The sequence below is a fragment of the Cervus canadensis genome, chromosome X (genome assembly GCF_019320065.1).
Source record: "Cervus canadensis isolate Bull #8, Minnesota chromosome X, ASM1932006v1, whole genome shotgun sequence".
NCBI classification, from domain to species: domain Eukaryota; kingdom Metazoa; phylum Chordata; class Mammalia; order Artiodactyla; family Cervidae; genus Cervus; species Cervus canadensis.
In genome coordinates, this window is record NC_057419.1 from 17,918,940 (window position 1) to 17,931,722 (window position 12,783).

General features: G+C 39.7%; 1 protein-coding gene across 1 annotated transcript in view; it reads left to right on the plus strand.

Moving 5' to 3' along the window:
• Window positions 1-12,783, plus strand: part of GLRA2 (glycine receptor alpha 2) — a 183,276-nt gene that overhangs the window by 137,801 nt on the left and 32,692 nt on the right. The window lies entirely within an intron of this gene.

Consider the following 12,783-nt stretch of genomic DNA (forward strand, 5'->3'; position numbering starts at 1 on the left):
GATGCTAAACCAGCTCATAGGCCAAGGGGTGTGTGCAAAGCGTCTTGGCTACCACCGACTGCCATTCAATTGATACTGCTATCTCAGTTGTGAAACACTCTGGTCCTCCACCAAAGGAATACCCTTTCTCATCCACAGGCAGTGGCATCCCAGTGCTCAGAGAATTCAGGTGCATTGTGGGGAAGTCCAGCACCTGGAGAAGACTCTTTGTACCCCAGAGTCATCACAGGATCCCAGATGTTCTTGGAGGTATCACTGTAGGTTGAAAAGGGCTTCTCAGACTTCCATGTTTCTGTAGTCCAGAATCATCCATTGCCCATCTATCTCACCAACCCCAAGCATCTCAGAAATTTGCTTGCATCAGAAGTCTACCATCATGTTTGCTCTGGGATGATATAGAGCCTGTGCATGTCCCACAGTGGCCCACCCACTCACTCTGCTAAGGTTCAGGGTTTCAGAAATGGTTGGGGGTGAGAGATTTGGCCTGTGCTGCCTTCCTGATCCAGTCTCCACATCCTACTCCAGGGAGCACAGCCAACTTGGAAATCATAAATCAATGAGCCCAGTCTCGGGGGTGAGATTGTTCAGCTTCTCCAGATTTCCTCCCCTTTCCAGCCTCCTCTCTGGGGAGCACTGAATGGAGGGCAGGAGAAAACATTTGTCATCACTGCAAAACCTGCCCACCATTCCAAGGCCTTTCCCTCAGGTTTATTCCAAAGAAGGAGACTGGACAGTTTTTTTTTTGTTTGTTTGTTTTTTTACCACACTTCTCCCCTCTGCTTCCTTGTTCACGAGTATGAAATTTGAACCTGGGGTGAGGTGGGTGGTGGAGTAAACAAAGATGTAGGAAAAGCACTCATGGCTGAGAAAGAAAATGGAAAACTGTGGTTCATCTTTCAACATTTCTTTTCATGGGAGCTCCATGGCTGCAGGTGTGACTGTGCTCTTTTGTAATCACCCAGCCCACTGCCTGGGATTCTCTTACCTCTTTTACATCAGATGTTGTCCTCTGGTGAAATCACAGTCTATAATTCTCCTGACTCACTCCTTGGGGACAGAGGTTTCCACAGGGATCAGGGAACCAGAAAACCCCTTAGGGTGGAGTCAAGCCACAGTTCATGTGAATGGCAGCTCATCCACTTGTGTGATCTTGGTAAAGTTAACGAGTAACTCAGTTTTCCTATCTTTGTCTCAGAGATAACTCATAGAGTTGTGTGCTTGCAAGCATTTCACTGATGATGGTGGTGAAAGTTCGTTGTTTGGTTTTTGTAACAGCACATTTCAGCCCTCCTGACATGTATGAGTGCTCACTACAATGAGGTGCCATTTTACATGAACTTAGCTTATGTGAATTTGAAATAGGGCAGTATAAAAATACCAATAAAGTCTTACTGCATGCACAGAACATGAAATACAACAAATTTACATTTATACCTCCAGGGAAAACTGTCTTGAATTATGCAAGTTTTGAATTATGTAATGCCTTACAGAACACATCCCTGGCAAACCAATGTGACTGAGGGTTTACGATCTGCCAATTAAGCGTTAAGATTTACCTAAAGTGTCTTATGCAATCTCTCAATGACACTGGAATCCTGGGGTCCCTAGTTTAATATGAGAAACTTGAGATTCCAAAATGTTCATTGGTCATTCAGCTAGGATTCAAATCCAAGGTGGCCTGGCTCCAGAGCTCTTCATTACCTTCCTTCTTTTCCCATCTTCATATTCTCCCCAATTTTCCTTCTCTCTCTAACACACACACACACACACACACACTGACTACACAGATATCTATTCAGTGGAGCATCATCTCATTATCCAGCAAAACCCTGTGGTTGTCTTTCCAAAACTGAGACCATCCAATTGGCTCTTTTCTTCACTGCAGTTATTCTTACACTGTTGGGCAATTCACTCCCAACTCCTTCCTCATTCCTGCCCTTGCTTAAGAAGCAATGTATTGCACTTCTTTTGTCATTGAAGGTACACCCATAGGAAGTAGACTATGGAAGGAGTCACTATTCCTGTCTATCACCTGAGAATATGATGAGATATGTGGCAGACACAAGCACAAGGAAGAAGATATCCCCTAGTCCTGCTTCCTCCCCTTCTTCAGATGCTACTCTCTCCTCACCTTGGCTCCCTCACCCAGATGCCTACAGTTGCTGAGCCTTGGGGGGTGCCTTTTTCTAGGGTGTCAATTTGTTGTTGTTGTTGTTTAGCCGCTAAGTCATGTCCAACTCTTTGCGACCTCATGGACTGTAGCCCGCCAGGCTCCTCTGTTCAGGGGATTCTCCAGGCAAGAATACTGGAGTGGGTTGCCATTTCCTTCTCCAGGAGATCTTCCCAACCCAGAGACTGAACCGGCATCTCCTGCGTTGGCAGGCAGATTCTTTACTGCTGAGCCACCAGGGAAGCCAAGGGTGTCCCTGTGATGCCTCTAATAGCAGGTGGTCACCTAGGATTACTTGTGCATTCTGGGGCTGGCCGTTCTGCCCTTCTCCTACCTCTCCACTCACAAAATTCACATGAATAGTGTGCTTTGCTTTGAACAGTTTTCTGACTACCATAATGAAACTTACTCATCTTTGGAGATAATACCAGCTAACGAGACTTGTGTGCCACTCAACACCAAAATTATCTGGTCCCTGAATGATGTTCAAATCCTGTCCTGATGATCTAAGGAGTATTGTTGGTAACTAGTTGGATCCTGCAGGTACCAGGCTTGGAGGCACTGCCACCCAATGGCTGTTTCTACAAACAGCACTCTCGTAAGAGTTTCCTTTATTCAGTACTCTACCCAGAACGCAGTGAGAGCTTAAGACATGGAGAGAAAACGGGGTGGGGGTGGTTACACTGGGACAGGCCAGGTAGCGTGCTGCCACCATCTTTCTCTGCCAAGGAAATCTGATTTTCCTGGCATCAAACAGCAGATGTGAGCTCTTTAATTGGGCAATAAAAATGGCAACTTGACAGTAAAATTGTAAAGATAAAAATGTACAACACCATGAATCTTTGGTACTAGGATTAATTCGACTGTCTATATTTTTTCTGATGATATTTTTTACCATGACTGAATGTAGGTAAGAGACAAAACAGAAAGTCAAAGCCGGAATTCTCATTTTCATCTTTGTTGATTGCTACCTGTATAAGGGTTAGACATGCATTTAATAAACTTATTTTTCTCCCCATAAAATAATGATGGAGAGGGTGGTGGTATACTTCATAGCACTCAATAAAAGACAAATTGATTGAAGCTACCAAAATCTTTTGTTCCGTGTAATGGAAGCACAAGTCAGACTACTGTGACCAATAGGTATCCATTTCAACAGCTTCATTAATCAGGGTTAATTAAAATTTTTCTCTCTAAATTGGATAAATATAAACTGTACTGTACAGAGCAGAAAAGCTTCTATTCCAGTTTAGCAAGGGCTTGTATGCATACTTTGAGAATAATTAAACATTGACTCAAGCAGATGGGTGTGAGACATCATTCCACTTAAAGCAAGAAAAATATCTTGGTATTTTGAGATTGCCCTATAAATTCCATTTTGTATCTTTTCTATTAAAATAATATTTGGTTTACCACAATCACTTGTGATTTTTCTCTATTGTAGAGAACTTCCGTCCATTCTTGTTCATAACCCATCCTCCTTGACTGGCTACTGGAGGATTGTCACAGTTCTCTGGGGTCAGCCTAGGGGCTGGGAATGTGGATATATTTTAGTTGGCACACTGTCAAATAGGAATGCCTTGCTCATGATGGATGGAGAAGACATACATGCTGTAAGCACATTTAGGCAATTTTTATACAACAACAAGCCACTCTTCTATGCTGGCAATATTCATTGGGTAGAAAATGGCCCAACTCATGAATAACTGGCTTCATGACATAAGAAATAGTATAGTCTTTGAATGTAGATAAAATAAATTATGGGACTAAAGTAAATACATTCGTGGCTTGATTCTCCATTTTGAATCTAATCTGAATATATAATTAATGAAAAGATTTCCTTAAGAAAAACTGCCAAGTTTTTAAAAAATACCTAGACAGTGTTGGAAAAAAACACTAATAAAAACATCTCTACGAAATGTCAACATGATGCCAAAGTAACTGAGCAATGAGCTAAACTGCACCAACTAACTAATCTGTTCAAATATCAGATAAATGCTTATTTCGTGTCACAAAAACCTAAACAACTTCACTGATTCTACTGTTTCATCAGATATGTTTGTAAAGTACTTGAATTGTAAATTCAACAGAGTAAGTATTCTTCTTTCCCTTAGTGAAAATAAATCTAGAGTAATCTCAATATCATCAGTTATTGGCTTTAAAAGATGTAAGATAATTTTTTTCCCTTCAGTGACTGTGAAAAAAATTTGAATTTATATGCAGCTTGAATAACTTGTCAACCAACAGAAACTATGAGGCACTTAATGCATAAAGACTTGTCCTTGGTGGTATAGATATAAAAGATATCCCTGAGTCTTTATCCTCCAGGCATCCTATCCTTTAGTTGGACACATAACACATGCAAACATTTAGCAAACTCTCAACTATCTGATCCTCACTATAAGTGTATTACAAATGCTAAAGATGAGTAAGGCTATTGTGGCCTAGATTAGGCAGAAAAAGCATGGAGATGGACCTTTAGCTGAACAGTCAGAGAAAGCAGGAAAAGGGAGGAAGAACTTCCATGCTAGGAGAAGAGTGTAGACCAAATTTCTCAGACCTTAACACTACTAACATTTGAAACTGTATAATCCTTTGTCATGGGGGATTAAACCTGGGTCCCCTGCAGTAAAAGCACAGATTCCTAACCACTGGACCACCAGGGAATTGCCTGGGCCTTTTAGAATTAGTACAAGAATGCTGGTGAGTGATCAGGGCTGAGAGATGGGCTTGAGTGTGGGAAACACAAAACCCTGAAATCTCCATGGCTTAATAGAATAAAAATTTATGTCTCTCTCACATTACATTACACTGTGAATTGAGTGGCCCTGCGTCTTTTAAAGCAGTGTGTATTACTTCTTCCCACATTCCACTGGGGATCCAGCTGAACTGGAAATTCTAGTTTACTGGTGTCCTAAGTTCAGTTCCTTTAGGATTGACTGGTTGGATCTCCTTGCAGTCCAAGGGACTCTGGAGAGTCTTCTCCAACACCACAGTTCAAAAGCATCAATTCTTCAGCACTCAGCTTTCTTTATAGTCTAACTCCCACATTCATACATGGCTACTGGAAAAACCATAGCTTTGACTAGACAGACCTTTGTTGGCAAAGTAATGTCTCTGCTTTTTAATATGCTGTCTAGGTTGGTCATAACTTTTCTTCCAAGGAGCAAGTGTCTTTTAATTTCATGGCTGCAGTCACTGTCTGCAGTGATTTTGGAGCCCCCCAAAATAAAGTCTCTCACTGTTTCCACTGTTTCCCCATCTATTTGCCATGAAGTGATGGGATCAGATGCCATGATCTTAGTTTTCTGAATGTTGAGTTTTAAGCCAACTTTTTCACTCTCCTCTTTCACTTTCATCAAGAGGCTCTTTAGTTCTTCACTTTCTGCCATAAGGGTAGTGTCATCTGCATATCTGAGATTATTGATATTTCTCCCAGCAATCTTGATTCCAGCTTGTGCTTCATCCAGCCTGGCATTTTGCATGATGTACTCTGCATATAAGTTAAATAAGCAGGGTGACAATATATAGCCTTGATGTACTCCTTTCCCAATTTGGAACCAGTCTGTTGTTCCATGTCCAGTTCTAACTGTTGCTTCCTGACCTGCATACAGGTTTCTCAAGAAGCAGGTCAGGTGGTCTGGTATTCCCATCTCTTTAAGAATTTTCTACAGTTTGTTGTGAAGACTGAAGGTGGGAAGAGAAGGAGAAGACAGAGGATGAGATGGTTGGATGGCACCACTGAGTCGATGGACATTAGTTTAGGTAAACTCTGGGAGTTGGTGATGGACAGAGAGGCCTGGCGTGCTGCAGTCCATAGGGTCGCAAAGACTCAGACACGACTGAGCGACTGAACTGAACTGACCTACGTGAATGACATTTTCTGGAGCATGTGAACCATGTGAACAGGTTCCCCAGAGTCTCATCTGGGGAGTCCTGAGAAGAATAGATGTGAATCTTAGTTATTCTCATATCTTCTGCCCCGTCTTCCATTCAGCACTTACTACAGTGCCTTTCACATAGTAGGCCCTCAATGTTTATGTTTCTGAATTAAATATACCTGGAAAACTAACAATTCAATGAATCATAACAGCATTTTGAGAATTTCATTAATATAAAAAGTATTTTGCAAGATTGTAGTAAAGTAGTTCAGGAATGGCTCATGTAAGCCCCCAAATCATAAAGATAATGTGACAGGAAAAAACGTGAGCTAAAAACATGTTAGAATTAGCAGCCAAAGAGAGAGAATCTGACATCAGAGCTGGATAAAAGTAACAAAAAGGCATTTCAGTCCTGAGAGAGCAGCACTGAAGGACATCCCATCATATGTAATAGATGTCTCACAGTACCTTCTAAGTCCATGTGAATAATGCATTTAATACCAGCACTTCAATGCTGGAAAGATGATCATGATTTGGAGGAAACTTGGAGACCAGCCAAAATGATTAAGAGATGAGAAGGATTCGTTTATAGGCAGTTATAAAAGAAGCCATTTATGTGCCTGGTCTGCTGACGGCTAGAAGGGGGGTGGGGAGCTAGGTTCACAAATGACTGAATGCTGTAAACATCAGGAAGGGGAGGAATGATGGTGAATTCTACTGGACTTTCTTCATGTGAACATCTAACAGGCATTGACAAATTCTTCTCATTATTAGGTCTTAAAACATTTAAAGGCCATCTGAATAATATATAACCAGGAATGCTGTGATCAGAAATATTCTATTATTACAGGAGAATAGGACTGCTCCAGAACAGCAAATACAAAAAAAAATTATTGCTTATTAAGGAAAGAAACATTCCAGGAATGCTTGGTGAACAGAGAGACTTAAACTGCACTAACAGTCCACTCTCAGAAATATTCAATATATGCAATTGTGGGTAATGTTATATAGTGAAGAATTCTTGAAATTACAGGACAAAAATGGAAAGACAATGAGGTATTTCCTTCATTCCTTCCTTCTGTCATTCAAACATCCATTTATTCATTCATCGCACACCCAATGTCTACTCACTATTTGCCAGGTCCTGGACTGGTGATACACAGAGTAATACTATATAGGATCTTTCTTTAAAAAGTTTACAGTCTAGTGGGTCTAGTGTTGGAGTAGGGAAGCTGGTGGACTAAAAGGAAACAGACAGGTTCAACCGAGAGTTATAAGGGAGCAAAGAAAAGTGGTCCCCAACCCAGATGAGACAAAAGTAGGAGGAATCTTACAGAGGCTTCCCGGAGAAGCTGGTATCCGAGCCAACTCATGAAGGGTTCTGAGTCAAACATTAATCAGAAAGACTGAGAATAAGCATTCCAGGTGCTATACCACTTTGTCACAACATATGTGGGACTGACAAGTAGTTCAGATTGATGGAGACAAATAGTGTAAGGCAAGTGGTAACCTTAAAAATAATAACTGGGATATCCTAGGACTGTAGGTCATTTTTATTTTCCTTCTTGTTTTTCTGTCTCTTCCAAGATTTTTCTTTAACAAAATCACACCCTTATATAGTCAAATAATTGCCAACATTTATATGGCACTTACTCTATGCCAAACACTACTCTAAGCACTCTGCATACATTAAGTGATTTTATCCACATAACTCTATGAAATAGCTACTATTATTTTCCTTTATACAGATGAGGAGGGGAGGCAAAGAGAGGTTAAACAACCTGGCAAAGTCAGAGTAAGGAAAAGAGTAGTGTTTCTTAACTTCAGGCATCTTATTCTAGAGTTTCTGCTTTTACATCTTCTATGTTCCTAACACTTTCTAAGTCAGAAGCCTATTTTCTTACAATTTACTCCCATAGTCCCAAGTCTAAAAGTTGACCTAGCAAATAAACAAAATACAGTCAAATATTAGGGGAAGGATATTCACAGCCCCCAAATTTATAGTAGCATAAGATAAAACCCCAAATCACCTAAATATCCTATCATACAGAACAATTAATGATGGTTTAGACAATTACACAAGTATTGAAAATTATGATTTAGAAGAAAGTTAAATGACATGGGAAATGCTTACTATAAAGATCAAAGAGAAATAAATGTAAGATACAAAGGGTATAATCCTAGCAGCATGTTTGTGTATGTTCAGAAAGAAGAATCACCAGTCAGACTGAGTTCCAATTCCAATCTTAGCTCTGCCACCTTTTAGCTTTCTGATCTTCAGTAATAATTTAACCTCTCTGTAACCCAGTTTCCTCATCACAAAGTGGGGGTAATACAGTTGTTATACTGGTTAGAAAATTAATATATATAAAATGCTTAAAATTCCGACTGGCAAACATTCAGTGTCAGCTATCAAAACTTTGGAAACCCTATTGAAAATTGGAACTAGATAGTACACATTCACGGGCTTCCCTGGTGGCTCAGATGGTAAAAAATCTGCTTGCAATGCAGGAGACCCGGGTTTGATCCCTGGGTTGGGAAGATCCCCTGGAGGAGGACACAGCAACCCACTCCAGTATTCTTGCCTAGAGAATCCCCTGGACAGAGGAGCCTGGCTGGCTACAGTCCATGGGGTAGCAAAGAGTTGGACACAACTGATCGATTAAGCCCAGCACAGCACAGTACACATTCACACAGACAGCTGAATAAGAATCGTTTGTAGTTTGTTGTCCAATAGGTTACAACTTTATCTAGTTATTTTTCCCCTCATATTTTAAACAATAATTGGAAGTTCAGTGACATGAGGGGAAATTTGCATTGCAAGTAAAAAGTATTTGCTTTCAGATTCTGCTTTATCAAATTATAATGAAATAAATGAAGTATTTCATATATGAAATATATGAAATATTCAACCAATCACCAAAGGGTTATGAAAATTTCCTTTCTAACCAGATACCTTCCCAAGGCCCAGAACACTGATGTTTTATTTTGGCTGAATATTCCTGAATTGTGATAGCTTAAAAACATTTAACTTCAACATAATAAAAGCTGTATATGACAAACTGACAGCTAATATCATACTCAATGGTGAAAAGCTGAAGACATTTCCTCTAAGATCAGGAACAAGACAAGGATGCCCAGTCTCACTTTATTTAACACGGTATTAAAAGTCCTAGACATAGCAATTGGACAAGAAGAAATAAAAGGAATCCAAATTGAAAAAGAAGAGGTAAAACTGTCACTGTTTACACATGATACTATAAATAGAAAATCCTAAAGATGCCACCCAGTACTACTAGAGCTCATCAAGGAATTCAGTAAAGTTGCAGGATAAAAAAAATAACACACAGAAATCTATTGCATTTCTATATACTCACAATGAATATTCAGAAAGAGAAATTAAGGAAACAATCCCATTTACCACCACATCAAAAAGAATAAAATACCTAGGAATAAACTTACCTAAGGAGGTAGATGACCTGTACTTTGTAAACTATAAAACATTGATAAAAGAAACTGAAGATGACACAAATAGATGGACAGATAGATCATGTTCTTGGATTGGAAGAATTAATATTGTTAAAATGATCATATCACCCAAAGCAAACTACAGACTTAATGAAATCCCTATCAAAATTTGGCATTATGCTAAATGAAATAAGTCCGACAGAGAAAGACAAATACTGCAGGACATCACTTACATATGGATCACTTACATGTGGAATATAAAAAATGAAACAAACTAGTGAATATAACACAAAAGAACCAGACTCACAGATAAACAGAACAAACAAGTGGTTTACCAGTGGGGAGAGGGAAGGAGAAAGGGGCAAGTTAGGGGTAGGGGATTAAGAGGTACAAATTAATAGGTATAAAATAAGCTAAAATGATATATTGTGCAACACAGGCAATATAGCCAGTATTTTACAATAACTACAAATGGAGTTGTTGTTGTTCAGTCGCATCCAATTCTTTGCCACCCCACGAACTGCAGCACCCTAGGCTTCTCTCTCCTTTATTATTTCATCGAGTTTGCTCAAACTCATGTCCATTGAATTGGTGATGCCATCCAACCATCTCATCCTCTGTCATCCCCTTCTCCTCCTGCCCTCAATCTTTCCCAGCATCCGGGTCTTTTCCAATGAGTCAGATCTTCGCATCAGGTGGCCATATACTAGACATTCAGCTTCAGCACCAGTCCTTCCAATGAATATTCAGGGTTGACTTCCTTTAGGATTGACTGGTTTGATCTCCTGGCTGTCCAAGGGGCTCTCAAGAGTCTTTTCCAGCACCACAGCTCAAAAACATCAATTCTTCAGCGCTCATCCTTTATTATGGTCCAACTCTCATATCCATACATGACTACTGGAAAAACCATAGCTTTGACTATCTGGACATTTGTTGGCAAAGTGACATCTCTGCTTGTTAATATGCTGTCTAGGTTTGTCATAGCTTTCCTTCCAAGGAGCAAGTGACTTAATTTCACGGCTGCAGTCACCATCTACAGTGATTTTGGAGCCCACAAAAATAAAATCTGCCACTGATACCATTTTCTCCCTTTCTATCTGCCATGAAGTGATAGGGCCGGATGCCATCATCCTAATTTTTCGCATGCTGAGTTTTAAGCCAGTTTTTTCACTTTCACCCTTATCAACAGGCTCTTTAGTTCCTTTTCAATTTTTGCCTTTAGAGCGGTATTATCTGCAGCATCTGAAGTTGCTGATATTTCTCACAGCAATCTTGATTTCAGCTTGTGATTCATCCAACCTGGCATTTCACATGATGTACTCTGCATAGAAGTTAAATAAACAAGATGACAATATATAGCCTTGATATGCTCTTTCCCCAATTTTGAACCAATCCATTGTTCCATGTCTAGTTCTAGCTGTTGCTTCTTGACCTGCATACAGGTTTCTTAGGATACAGGTAAGGCAGTCTGATATTTCTATCTCTTTAAGAATTGTCAACAGTTTGTTGTGATCCACAGTTAAAGGTTTTAGCATAGACAATGAAGCACAAGTAGATGTTTTCCTGGAATTCTCTTGCTTTTTCTATGATCCAACAGATGTTGGCAATTTGATCTTTAATTCCTCTGCAGTTTCTAAATCCAGCTTGTACATCTGGAATTTCTCAGTTCACGTAATGCTGAAGCCTAGCTTGACAGATTTTTGACCATTATCTTGCTGAAAGGTGAAATGAGTGCAATTGTATGGTAGTTTGAGCATTCTTTGGCATTGCCCTTCTTAGGGATTGGAATGAAAACTGGCCTTTTCCAGTCCTGTGACCACTGCTGAGTTTTCCAAATTTGTTGACATATTGAGTGCAGCACTTTGACAGCATCATCTTTCAGGATTTGAAACAGCTCAGCTGGAATTCCATCACCTCCACTAGCTTTGTTCTCAGTGATGCTTCTTAAGGCCCACTTGACTTCACACTCCAGGATGTCTGGCTCGAGGTGAATGATCACACCATTGTGGTTATCTGGGTCTTTAAGACCTTTTTTGTATAGTTCTTCTGTGTATTCTTACCACCTCTTTCTTAGTCTCTTCTGATTCTGTTAGGTCCTTGCCATTTCTGTCCTTTATTGTGCCCATCCTTGAATGAAATGTTTCCTTGATATTTCCAATTTTCTTGATGAGATCTCTAATCTTTCCCATTCTATTGCTTTCTTCTGTTTCTTTGCATTCTTCACTTACGAAGGTCTTCTTATCTCTCCTTGCTATTCTCTGGAACTCTGCATTCAGTTGGGTATATCTTTCCCTTTCTCCTTTCCCTTTCACTTCTTTTCTCAGCTATTTGTAAGGCCTCCTCAAATTTGCCTTTTTGCATTTCTTTTTCTTTGTGATTTTCACTGCCTGCTGTACAATGTTATGAACCTCTGTCCATAGTTCTTCAGGCACTCTGCCCACCAGATCTAATCTCATGAATCTATTCATTACGTCCACTGTTTAATCATAAGGGATTTGCTTTAGGTCATACCTGAATGGCCGAGTGACTTTCCCTACTGTATTCAATTTAAACCTGAATTTGGCAATAAGGAGTTCATGATCTGAGCCACAGTCAGCTTCAGCTCTTGTTTTTGCTGACTGCATAGATTTCCTCCATCTTGGCTACAAAGAATATAACCAATCTGATTTCAGAATTGACCATCTGGTGATGTCCATGTGTATAGTGGTCTGTTGGGTTTTTGGCAAAGGGGGGTTTGCTATGACCAGTATGTTCTCTTGAGAAAACTCTGTAGGCCTTTGCCCTGCTTCATTTTGTATTGCAAGGCCAAATTTGCCTGTTACTCCAGGTATCTCTTGACTTCCTGCTTTTGCATTCCATTCTCCTATGATGAAAAGGACATCTTTTTTTGTTGTTCTTATTCTAGAAAGTCTTGTAGGTCTTCATAGAACCGTTCAACTTCAGCTTCTTTGGCATCAGTGGTTGAGGCATAGACTTGCATTACTGTGATGTTGAATGGTTTGCCTTGGAAACGAACCAACAGATGGAGCACAACCTTTAAAAATTGTGAATAACTATACTGTACACCTGTAACCTATATTATTGTACACTTCAATAAAAAAAGAAAAAAAATGTGCTTCCACATCAGTTAGGATCAAAAGTTGAATGGAAATTACAAACTGGTTTTTCAAGGACCCAAGGCCACATATAGTTTATTTCTCATCCGAGTTTTAGAATTATCTTAATGAGTTTTTAAATGTTAAGAAAAATATAAGGAAATGAGCA